Source organism: Zalophus californianus, chromosome 7 (assembly GCF_009762305.2).
Source record: "Zalophus californianus isolate mZalCal1 chromosome 7, mZalCal1.pri.v2, whole genome shotgun sequence".
Lineage (NCBI taxonomy): Eukaryota > Metazoa > Chordata > Mammalia > Carnivora > Otariidae > Zalophus > Zalophus californianus.
In genome coordinates this window covers 98,199,060-98,211,817 of record NC_045601.1, presented here as the reverse complement: position 1 = coordinate 98,211,817, position 12,758 = coordinate 98,199,060, and the positions used below count along the sequence as shown (strand labels likewise).

The following is a 12,758-nucleotide window of genomic DNA, read 5'->3' as shown; positions in this document are numbered from 1 at the left end:
GGATCACAGGCTCTAGGGTGTGAGGATTTGACTCATGAAGAACAGGGCTTTTTCTGCTACTAAATTCGCCTTACTTTTGTGTTTATTGTTTTTGCGGGGGAGCACCTGATGAGGAGGCATTCAAATACAGCCTGTGCAGAGTAGAGATGGGGACAGACAGGCACATTTGGAGAAATGGAAGTCTGTGGTGTGTTGAGAGTGAGTAGTGCGCACAGGAAAGTGGCAGGAAATGAAGCTGGGATCAAGAACGGCCCTGGAGAGAGAGAAAATGAAGCTTTTAGGAGGGAGTGAAAGATTGTTAACATGTCAGGATGACACTGTGAAAAGAGAGTAGGGACCAGACCCGTAGGGGAGACAGGAAGGAGACAGGGAGAAACTATAGTTGTCCAGTTAGGAACCGAAGTGCTGCAAGGTTTGGACGATGGGAGGGGAAGGGGCCTGAAAGGACAATACTTGGTGACTGACAGCTAGAATGGGGGAAGAAAGGACATGGCTGATGAGAGAGAAGGACCCAGACACCACTGCCAGCTCGAAGGCCTGGGCAAACTGGTGGATGGTGGTGCTCCTGACCATGCTGGCTAACAGGGCAGAGGGGTTTGGAGGGCATCCAGGTGAACCTAGCTGATAAGTGGAGTCTGAAGCTCAGAAGAGGTGGATTAGAAAGAAATGAGATGGAAATTGGGTGGACAGTCAAACCTATGGCCACGTATATCACCCACTGAGATTTGGTCTTCCAACAATACTTTGCAATTACTCACCTCAATCTTGAATTTTGGGAAGCCCTTTAAAATATGCCAGTCCCATTTCTCAAAATGATAAACTCAAGCATGAAGCTCTGTACCAAGGCTCAGTAAAAAGCACCTCTCTCACTGTGTACTGCATTCATAGCCATTTTCCTTTGGGGTCACTGTGCCTATTCCAAACCTACCACTCCCGGCCAAATAAACAAAAAGGAGCTGCTCTGAAGAGGAAGCAAGCATAGTATTTATAGCATTCTCCTTGGGACATGGAAGTCCTGAGATACTGTGTTTAAGGGGCTCTTTGGAGAAGCTCTGACCTGTTTCACAGGGCAACCGCTGTCTCCTCTACAAACATGCCTCAAGAAAATCAATGGCCAAAGTCCATCACGGACATCAAGATCTTTTGCATGCCTCTAACGGTTGTCTTAAAGACTAAGCTTAAAGAGTCTACGAAATGCTTCATATTCCTAAACATCTAAGTCAGACTGCCAATTGCAAATAGCTGGGAGACAAACATTTAAGGGGCTTTTAAGCTTTTCTGCTACGGGCAGCTACTTATAATTCTTATCTGATTGGAGTCTCTTAACTGATGTGATTACTTGAATATTCAGAGTAAATTATCATGTTCTTCAAGCTAATTCATATGAATACACAAAAACAGCATCACAGCCTCGGTTGAAATTAAAAGAGGGTGGAAAAATATAATTTACAAAGATAGGTTATGCAACCCCCAGGAGAAGTCTTGAAGGATTTAAATTTGAGCCTGTGTGACATAAGGCACGTGACATGAGAACACATTTCTTTGTTTAAACTGAATCCAAACACCCACATTTTACAAATGTTACTTGGGTATGGAGGTGAATGAGGAGAGGGAGAGGCAGAGTCATACACACACACACACACACACACAGTTTGGAGCGCCGGGGTGGCTCAGTGGGTTAAGCGCCTGCCTTTGGCTCAGGTCATGATCTCGGGATTCTGAGATCGAGCCCCGAGTGAGCTCCCTGCTCAATGAAGAGTCTGCTTGTCCCTCTCCCTCTGCCCCTCCCCCTGCTTGTGCTTGCTCACTCTCTAATTAAAAAAAAAAATCTAAAAAAAGAAAAGTTTGTCACAACGTGGCACTTTTAAAAGCAAACACAATCTAGTAATCATTTATTCATCTCTTCTACAGAGTGTGTCCAAAGCCAAGAGTTACCACCTGGTCACAGTCCATGTTAATATGTAGGCCCCTCTGAATTTTGTGATTCTCTTATTTTAGGAATTGTGATACCCATAACCATCATAATGTTGTTAGATCTACCGACCCACACCCAGAAAGAAAATGAAAAGTTCTAACAAAGTCTAATAATCCCAAGAGAACTAAGGGTGGTGATAAACATGTCTATCTTGAGCCTGAACAGGTGGCCCTTAATGGGGCCTGTGTCAGAATGACCTACTAGATGTTTTCAAACTGCACATGACTTACACCTCAGTCCAAAGGAAATCAGACGAGCTGGAGACAGAGGCTCCCTAGAGGATTTGGGTGCCCTTCCCTCCCAGCCCACACCTCTCAGGTCTTATACACCTTGTAAATCAAACCAGCTGCAGCTGAGGCCAGGTAAGGAAACTGATGCTGGATGCCCATGGCCAGTCACACCAGTCCAGCCTACCGGCAACTGAGCTTTTGAACACGGATTTTTTACACCAATGATTCTAGAGCTCTTCCAGAGCTACACAATACCTGTGCTTCTGATTACCTGATTGCAGAATTCTGAAAAAAGGACTCAGAGAAGAAACAAAAGGTTACCCTTTCAAGGACTGATGATAAATGTTAAGAATTAGCTTTCTTTGTCTAAACCTTTTATTGTCAAAAGTTCTATATTGGTTATACTGTCAACCTCTCAGAATGTAATGATGAATAAGAAACTCAACTTTGTTTCCTCTAGTTCTCTGTCTAGAGCTGTAAATGCAAAGATGCCTACCTTGTCTCAGAGGCTTCCAGTGTGGCAGGATGGCTGAGAGCTGACTATAGCCAGACTGCCTGGATTTGAAACCTGGTTCTGCCAGCTAGTGACTGTGCAGCCTTGCACAAGTCACTTCACCTTTCCTAGTTTCCACATCTGTAAAATTGGGGTACCTACCTTTTGGGGTTTTGTGAGGCCAAAATAAATATAGGTAGAGCACTTTAGAAAAGTGCCTAGCATGTGCTATTGAACAGCTATATTCAGCACCCACAGAATAGGCTCATTCTTTTTATAAGTTGCAAAGTATTCCATTGCCCAGCTGTAATTTATTCTTCCGAAGGACATTTGTATCTTACAATCTTTTGTTATTGTATCTTACAATCTTTTGTTATTATAAACAATGCTTCAGTGGACATCCTATACAATAGAAATCTTTTTACCATGATCATCAAATTCAGTCCCCTACTTAACTTTCATGTTTAATACTGACGGTTTGAACACCCTTCCAAAGTAGGCACAGGTATTACCACCTCCAAGTTCTACCCAGTCATAAGGGGCAGAGCTGGAACCCCATCCAGATGTGTGGCTGCTAACCTGAAAGGCAGCTGCTTTAATTCACTTTCCACAACTTTGCTTACTTAAAACAAAACAAAACAAAACATACTAGATGCTCTTATAAATGTACCTCAGATCCACAGTAAATATTTAGAAGTTCTGTAAGAAGGAAAACTCAAATTTTCAGAGGTACATATCTGCTCACAAAAATGGCAGATGGAGGTAACAACTTCTGTAAATATTAAAGTAATTTATTTCTTCTGCCAAAGACTGAAGCAGAAGTACCCTGAACACTACCCCCTGGGGACATACACCACACTGCCAAACTCCCAGAGAAGTAAATGAATAATTATTGAATTTGGTATCATGAGAACTATTCTTTGGGGAAAGAGAAATTCATAAGAATTACTCTGTAGCAGCATTTGCTATGCCAAGACAAGAGGAGAACAGGTACTCTGGGGTTCAGCATAACAGATACCATAAAGACCTGAATGGCCAACCCTCCAGCATGGCTTTAATTAGGTCTTTTTTTTTTTTTAAAGATTTTATTTATTTACTTGACAGAAAGAGACACAGTAAGAGAGGGAACACAAGCAGAGGGAGTAGGAGAGGGAGAAGCAGGCTTCCCGCCAAGCAGGGAGCCCGGTGCAGAGTTAGATCCCAGGACCCTGGGACCATGACCTGAGCCGAAGGCTGACGCTTAATGGCTGAGCCACCCAGGCGCCCCTAATTAGGTCTTTTTAGTATGGGCTTATAAAGATTGTCCTGACAGGGTGAAACTGTTGACAATGGGGACAGGAAAGGGCAACCTCATAGAGATGGAAACTGTAACCAGCATGTGCTAGCAGGAGGGTGCTAACGTAGTAGAAGGATTATACTTAGAAATTGCAGGTGTTTCAAGAAAATGGTTATTCTCCTAACGAGAGAAAGTACCAGCACTAAAAACATTTTTTAAAAAGAAATGATTTCCTAAATCCCTGTCAGCAAAGACATCAAACAAAAGTACAAATGTCTAATTTAAGAAAGATGGTTACAAATCACTGTACTTCAAACACAAATGGCAGGGGCCTGGGGAGGAGGAAGGGTGGGAATTTAGTCTTTCTGAACACTCACCAAGGACCAATACTCTATATCCAGGGACCACACAAATCTAAAAGGAAATACACACAAGTCAAAAAAAAAAAATTCCCATTGAGGAAATATGCCAGCAGGAGCCCAGTGGGAACCGAACAGTTTGCTAATGGTAACACTTATGGGTTCAAAGGGGGATCATCGGGGATATGTGTGGGTGAGTGGGGGAGGAGAGGTTCTATCACAAACACTCAAAATTAGGTCAGGTTACCTTCCTAAACAATTTACTTTGCTAGGCCAGAACACGTCCAGCAGTTAACCTCTTAAAGAGAAAACTGTAACTTCCATCACTGATTTTGACGTTGCTTTTCTAAAACCTAAATGCTTTCAACTTCCACTCTCTATCCCTAGTCAAACAGAAACAAGGGTTTTGCTTTTGGCAAAAGTGAAAATAAAAAATTTTAGTTCTTGGAAGTCACCTTAATGTTCTAAAGAAAAAAAGACCAATCACCAAGAGTGATTTTCTCTTGGTTGGTGGCAAGTTAGGATAGGAAGCCATGGCAGCCAGGTTCTATACAAGGGTGACGCCCCCCTACTTAAACAACTATGCCTTCCCATCTTCTCAAATTACTTCAGTTGTAATAAAGAACTACGCATATGCTTTACTATAATCCTGTATCATGAGGCATCACTGATTTTCCTATCTGTTACGCAAGCTGAGGTAAGTCAGCTGATGGATGAGCCCAGAAGCCTTGGTTCTTTCTTCTGGCTCCAGCTGCATGAGCTTTATCAATACTGGATTTCCTACTTTCACCAATGATACTTCATTAAAAGTTGAGAAGCATCCCGATTTCAGTAATATTAATATGTGAAGTGCCTGCAGTGATTTTAAGAGGCCACGGATTATAACCTGCATCTCTACCAAGATATGTTAAAATATGAACAACTCTGCAAATGGATAAAATGTGGAAACACATAGTTGTAGAAGGGCGACAAAAAGAAAGTGGCCAACAGAGATATGTGTGTGTGTGTGTGTGTGTGTGTGTGCGCGCGCGCGTGCAAAGCAGCTTGTCCAGATATGTATCTGGGCCGTTTCTATATTCCACCTGATTGCAAAGCTTCCTTTTTCTTCCCTATAACACCACGTTTCTTTGACCACTCAGTCTTATGAGTGCTCTTCGTCTTGTTGGCCCTCAAATCCATTGGTCTCCAGGTCTCATAGATCTTATCCTAGAAATAATCTAGTACAATTAATTAGCTCTCTCCAGCCTGTGCTCATGGCTGTAGCTCCACCTGGGGCATTCTCACTGCCCTGGCCACCTCCAACAGCCTCCCAAACCATCTCCACTGTCCTAGCCTCTGTCCAAGCCAATCCATCCTACACATTCTGGTAAGAGTCATACTCCTGGAGCACTGCATTCATAACGTACTCCTAGTTCAAAAGCTTCAGTGCTACTCTGTAACCTCAGGAGAGAGGGCAGGCTAGGGGCTCAAGATGACCTGGGCTCGAATGTTCTGTGACCCTGGCCAAGTGTCTAAATTTCACTAAGCCTCCAATTCTTCATCTGTAAAGTGGGAAGGCTCACAGTACCAATTAAGAGCAATTGGATAAGCGTCTGCCTTCGGCTCAGGTCATGATCCCAGGGTCCTGGGATTGAGTCCCGCATCGGGCTCCCTGCTCCTTGGGAGCCTGCTTCTCCCTCTGCTTCTCTCTCTCTCTCTCTCTCTCTCCCCCTCTGTCTCTCATGAATAAATAAATAAAATCTTTAAAAAAAAAAAGAGCAATTGGAATAGCAATTGGGTTTGACACATAATAAGGGCTCAGTAATAAACAGCCATTACTATCATCAACAACTTGCCTTTCTAACGTTTTCTTCCACTTCTGTACTATCAGCTTTAGCTAACTGGGCTACTTGCTTTTTGCCCAGTGATTCCATAGATGTTTGCTCTCCAAACTCCTTCTCTCCTGGAATGCCTGTCCCATCTCTTCAAATCAGTAAGATTCCTCTATGACATTTAAGGCTACATTCAAATGTAGACTCAATTCTACCTACTTTAATCCAGTCATCTCTTTAGTACTGACATCTTGGAGGCCCTTACAGTTCACAATGTGGCTGACTTCCCCCATGTTCACACTGGCCCTCACTGAAAGTATGGCAGCAGCCCAACAGGTGAGGTGAGATTTAAATCCACTTCCTCAGTTCTGGGATGGGTCTCCCAGGTTATCAGATTTCCACTGTTCTAGTTATTACTTCAAGTAATCAGGCTTAAGTTAATCACCTCAAAGCCAAGGACCCTCTTTGGAAGGTGGTGGGAAGTGAAGTGCCTACATGAGAGTATGTTAATGGGGGTCCAGATTGTTGCTGGCAGTCATCTTGCAAAACCAGGCTATGGACATAACCATTATCTGAAAGGACTGCAGAGACACTGATAGAAAGTTTTGCGCTAAGGATTTTTCAAGTCAGGTGGTCATTTAAGCCCATTTGAGTCAGGTTTTCTGTTTCTTGTACTGAAAGCATCCTAACCAATCTTATAGTGGTAAGCACTGATATGTCTAACATAGCTCTGCCACATAAGGCTTTCCCAGACACCCTCACGAAAGTCCTCCAGAAATCTGTGTTTGACCCCTTTTTAGTCCAAGGCATAGATTTAGTATGGGTATGAAAGGATGAACACATCAACTAATTCAGGAAGACGTTTGGAGTCAGGACTGTGTCATTCAACTTTGTATATAACCTCTCCTAACATGCACAAAGTACACATAACTGACAAGTCAATGAATAAAAAAGGCATCTAGAAAAAAAGGGAAGGGAATAGATTTTAGGTAGATCTGAAAGATGACAAACTGTTAGGTTGACTAGGTTAGATTTTTAAGTTAAAGTGTAACAGAGTTACATAGATGGCACACAGCCGACTGAACAAACCCTAGTGACTTCATAGGGATACCGGAATTTGTACCTGTGGAAACCTAAAGTTTTGAATATTTTCCCAGTTACTTGAGATTCTTGAGATTTATTCTTGGCTACATCCTCTAAATCTCACTGCCCCTTCCCCAGGAAGAAAAATAAGGAAGAATTTATTAAACCACTATTTGGTGGATCCCAAGCCAAGCTTTCATTTATAGCTCCTGAAATCTGTAAAAATTCTGCAACAGAAAACACCCACTTATACATAAGAAAATTGGGTTAAAGGAATGAGGACAGTATCTGAAGTCATAAGGCACTTTTCTTGAAAAATCTGACACATTTTAATATGCTTTCTACTTTCACTTTTCAGCGAAGTTCCATATTCTGTAAAAGGAGCCATCTGTAGCCATCAATAACATTTTCCTTTTTGTCTTCAGTTAGAAATGGAAGAGAAATGAAAATGCAAAAAGGGAAACGGTACAAGAAAAGCTCCCGGGCAATGAGAAGTTATAATCTGGGGTAAGAATCTAAAAGGGCCATGAGCGACATTTCTCCTTCAGGTGCGGAGCTTTCCGGGAGAATCCCAGGCAGCTTTTAAGCTGACTACAAAAGTGATTCACTCGTGTCCTAACCGAAGATGTAAAGTTAGCGTTCGTCCACAGCCATCGAATGCAAAACCGGCTATGTCGGTATCTGCAGATTCTGCACCAAATGCTGTTGGCTGAGACGTGCAAGCAAAACAAGTGCAAACCAACAGGTTATCTACCAAGCAGTTAGGGGAACAAGTTACCAAATCTAACAAGCAACATTAGCTCTTCGGTACAACCCTAAAAAGCACTTCCTGCCACGGGTCCGTTATTTGATAATTAAGGCTGCTCTCTGGCCACAATCCCCCCGCCCACCGCTGGCACCTCTAGGTTCCCCAGCCCAGCTATTAAGTCAGGCACCGGATTCTTCCATACCGGATCCCCAGGTATGGAAGAATCGTATTCCCGGAGCACCAAAGTTGGCATAACGCATTCTCCAAATTTGCAATCAAGAAACGGGGAGATGAGATTAACTATAGTCGTGAGAAGGGGAAACCATCACCCTTAAAGTGCAAGAGCATGGAACGGTTGCAAGAGAAGGTTTAAAAAGAACAACTCTTCCTCCAGGCACGACTTCCCCCGCACCCCCCACCCGGACGCGGGGACAGACGCGGCAGAGAGGAGCGAATCTTACAAGCGTGGAAACTGTAAAAGGGCACTTTTCCTTACAAGTCGCAACAGCCACAACCCTAGGGCTTCGCCGCCCCAGAGCCGCTCCCGCGCCGCGCGCCTCCCTCCCCGCCCGCCGCTCCCGCGCCGGGACTCCCCAAAGGGCCGCCCAGATCGCACTCGGGTCCCCTCCCCCGCCGCCCCCCCCCCCCCCCCCGCCGCTTCCCCGCCGGCCTCATCCCTCTCCGAGTATCGCCAGGCTGCTGTTCTCTGGTTTTAATAAAACTCGAGTGGCCCTGAGCTAACGGGCTTCCCTCCGGGAGGCAGACGCGAGCAGAGTAAGGGGAAAAAGGAAAGGCCGAGGGTCCCCTCACCGCCGGCTCCTCGAGCTCCGCTCGGGGCGAGGGAGGGCGCTTCCTGGCTCTCGGTGCCGACCCGACCCGCGACCCGACAGAGGCTCTCCGAACTCAGTGAGGTTTCGTTCTGCCCCGAGAGAGCACTCGCTCTCCCAGAGGGCGCTTCCCTGGACCTCCCATCCGCGAGTTCATCCCGACAGGGCGGGCAGACTCGAGCTCTGAGAGCCATCCCTCCCGCCCGCGGTCTGGGCACAGCGTGGGTCCCCGCGGCGCCTGTCAGCGTGCAAACATGCCCGCCGGATGCTTCCCCTCGCCGAACAGGTGAGACTGCAGCACGGTGGGAACTCCCGAGGCGCCCAGCCTCACCCCGGCGGCCGGCACCGCGCTCCCGCGCCCGCCGTCGGTGCCCGGGGAGCCGGGTTGGGGCCCGCCGGAGCCGCCGAGCTTCTCCTCCACGCGGATCGAGCGCGGGGCCGCGCCGGCAGCCGTAACTCTGCCCTGGGTCCGGTCCTAACCGCGGTTCGCAGCCCTGGCGTCCGGGCCGCGCGCTCGCGCGGGTGTCATGGCCGAGCGGCGGCCCCCGGCAGAAGTTTTCAGGAGCTGACGGCTTACCTCGTAGTCCGAGGGGCAGCAGCAGCTTTCAGAAGCAGCGCGGCGGCTGCAGGAGCGCCCGTGGCCAGCGGAGCGGAGGAGGATGTTAGAGGGAGGCCACCGGTAGCAAGGAACCGCCGCGATGGGAAGAGGAAGGCGCCGGGTATCTACAATCAGAACGTGGGCTGACCGTGACGTCACAATGGCGCGGCCAGCCAATCGGGGCCCGAAGGCTGAATCAAGCGCTATGATGTCATGCGGCCCTGGAGCCAATAGCGAGACAATAGAACTTTCGTGATTGTAAATTCCAGAACCCGAAGCAGTGGGGAGCCGAAGCCCGGGTTGGTGCCCTCGGGTTCACGTGTCGCGGGGCAATTTTTCTCCCCCTTTCTTCCTAATAAGCCTGCGTGGAACGCAGAGCCTGCGCAATAGCATTGGTGAAGTTCCTGATGCCCTGAACTCTGAGTCTCTGAAAGCCAGGCTGGGCAAGGTTGTGTGGCCGCATTTGGACAAGAAGCCCACTCTAGGAGCCATCTCCTTTATGATTCTGAAAGGGATCCAGTTTTCCTTGGTTTTAGCTGAAAGGGTTAAATACCTACGGAGACCACCGGAGCGAAGGTCTGCAGTTGAACCAGGCAACAGTGAAAAGCCCTCAAAATTGATGTTACAGCTTAGCTCCCTTATGGTAGGTTTACTGTGATTTTTTCTTAGGTATTCTTATTTTTCCTCAGAGGTCACTACCAACTTCATTTCTACTCTAGAAATTATTCCAGAGGCTTTTCAGAGGAGAGATGGTGAAGTAAGTGACGCCTTTTCAGCTAGACAAATGTAAGCACTTAAGGCAGAGTGCTTTGTGCTCAAGGCACAAATAGATCCTCGCTGTTTCTCACTGGTGTTGAGTAACTTCAGGCCTTTGTCATCCTAGTATTCCACACTTTCCCTATATCAAACCCCAGAAATTAAGCCTTTCTCCTTGCGCCCTCTTATACATGTCCATTGACCCAGCATAGTCAACCATTTAATGTAAGCAAATTCTTTTACATGATTACAATTTAGTGTTTATCAGGTACCAGCTGTGGTCCAGGCACTGGGCCATTGCAGTAAGAACATAGGTGTACAAACTGTATACAAATTAGGTTATTTAAACGTACACAAATAATTGAGACTTTTGATAGTCAATTGTCATTCAACTCCACAAACACTGAATGGCTTCTGTTTGTCAAATAAGATGCTAGGTGTTAGGAATAAAAAAATCTTGAAGGAACCGCTCTACCTGTAAAGTGATACAGTCAGGAAACAACCACCATGCAGTGGTAAATGCTACAAGGGAAACCGAGATACACAGATTAAGATTTCTGATAAGGGGCATGTGAAAAGCATGGGCTAGAAGCATAGAAGAGTTTGGCAAAGATATTTTATTTGTTCCTCACTCTTCTGCTAGCAACCCAAGGCCAGAGTGGGTTCAGCTCTCTGTTACCCTATCCAAGTTCTGTCTTTCCTACTTTTAAAAGTTTCAAATTTAACTTGGTATTCCAAAAATCTCAAGTTTTATAATACACTCAATTGTTTTTATTGTGCTCACATATCAGTAAAATGTTTTAAGCCTGTACTGCCAAAATATTTGTGTTTATTTTTAATTATGGACTTATATAACCGTCAAATCATACATTTAATATTTTTTTCTTATGTTAAGGCAAAAGTAACTACCAAGTTCTAATATTTTATGCATGTTGTTTCCCGACTGTACCATCTGGCTCAAGCTTGTATCCCCACTTTAAAGACCACTGCTTCAGGTTTAAACTCCATTGGAAGGGGAAACATGTTGAATTTTGTTCACTGTTTATCCACAGATCTTAGTACAGTCCCTGATATATAATAAGAGCCTAGTAAATATGTTTTGAGTGAGTGAATGAGTGAATTCTTACTCCTCACTATCACCATCATCCCTGTGGTGCTTCCATTTTCTGTTCTAAATTTCCAACCCTCTGTCAGATAGTGTCCCAGGACTATTGATTCTTCTTAAACCTAAGGTAGTAAAGTCATGTTCTCTTTCTTCCTCCAGCTGGAGAATTAGGTTTCTGAATACAGATATGATTTAGGGAGAATTCCCTCCCGCCCCCTAGCCTGCAGCTCATCTTACACCCTACAGTGTAAACTACCATGACCACAGTATGAATTATTGCAGATTGCAGCACTGTCACATTCATGGATAAAGCTTTAAGGAAAGCAGAACTGAAATGACTCCCTGACCTGAATGTGGGTTTTTTTTTTTCCAAAATAAATCAAAAGAATGCCTAAAATTCAATATCAGCGTTCAAGAAAAGTATTTTAATTAGTGTCAGAATCAGATTCTTGGCCAACCAGGTTCTAGACACTGTACTGGAGCCATCCCAGTCCTTATAACCAATCTATCAAGAGTAAACCCAGGTAGGGTGCAGTAAAAAACCCTGTAAACTCTTGCCTTTTTCTTTACAACAATCATATGATAGTCCCCAAGAAGTGATTGTTAAATTGTTTTCATTAAATAGTTAACTATTTTATTCCTTTTTGGCTTCCTCCTCCTGCTTTTCTTTATTTTTAAATTCTGGTAGCATTTTTCCTTCTGCTCTTAGTTTTCATCAATGGTTTGAAATCTCCTCCAACCACACACTTCCAAACATATTGGAAAGTTACTTTAGGGGCGCCTGGGTGGCTCAGTCGTTAAGCATCTGCCTTCAGCTCAGGTTGTGATCCCAGGGTCCTGGGATTGAGCCCCACATCGAGCCCCGCATCCGGCTCCCTGCTCAATGGGAAGCCTGCCTCTCCCTCTCCCACTCCCCCTGCTTGTGTTCCCTCTCTCGCTGTCTCTCTCTCTGTCAAATAAATAAATAAAATCTTTTTTTTTTTTTTAAAGAACGTTACTTCAGTATAGCTCTTGAGAAAAAGTATTTAACATCCTGGGAAATATGTTCCATTTTTATAGCATCTATAGTTGAATTAAGAAATATAATTGAGGGGTGCCTGGCTGGCTCAGTCAGTAGAGCATGCGACTCTTGATCTTAGGGTTGTGAGTTTGAACCCCACGTTGGGTGTGGAGGTTACTTAAAAATAAAATCTAAAAAAAAAAAAAATACAATCGAAAGTTTCATTAGAATACAATTCTTATTAATGAGACTTGTTTCATTTCAGGATAAAATACTATATGTGCTTAGAAGGTATTTGTGTAACATAATGAAATCTGTCTTTAAAGGTAAAACATAAGTCTATGTTTGCCTCTGGACATTTGAAAGTTGACTAAAATATAGGACAAGCATAAGCTAGTTTATGCTAAGGATGTCACTATGAAGTCTCTGTTGGCTCCTACTCCCCCCCACTTCTCGATGATCTTACTTTTTTCTTATCTGCTAACTTGTATTTTCTG

General features: G+C 44.7%; 1 protein-coding gene across 3 annotated transcripts in view; it reads right to left on the bottom strand.

Moving 5' to 3' along the window:
- Positions 1–9,515, bottom strand: part of ELOVL5 (ELOVL fatty acid elongase 5) — an 83,149-nt gene extending 73,634 nt beyond the window's left edge. For 2 of the 3 annotated variants that reach the window (XM_027601488.1, XM_027601489.1), the window contains exon 1: positions 9,380–9,515. The gene's annotated coding sequence lies outside the window, so the exon portion shown is untranslated. The remainder of the gene's footprint in view (positions 1–9,379) is intronic. The other variant, XM_027601490.1, reaches the window with a different exon arrangement.
- Positions 9,516–12,758: the final 3,243 nt, after the last annotated feature.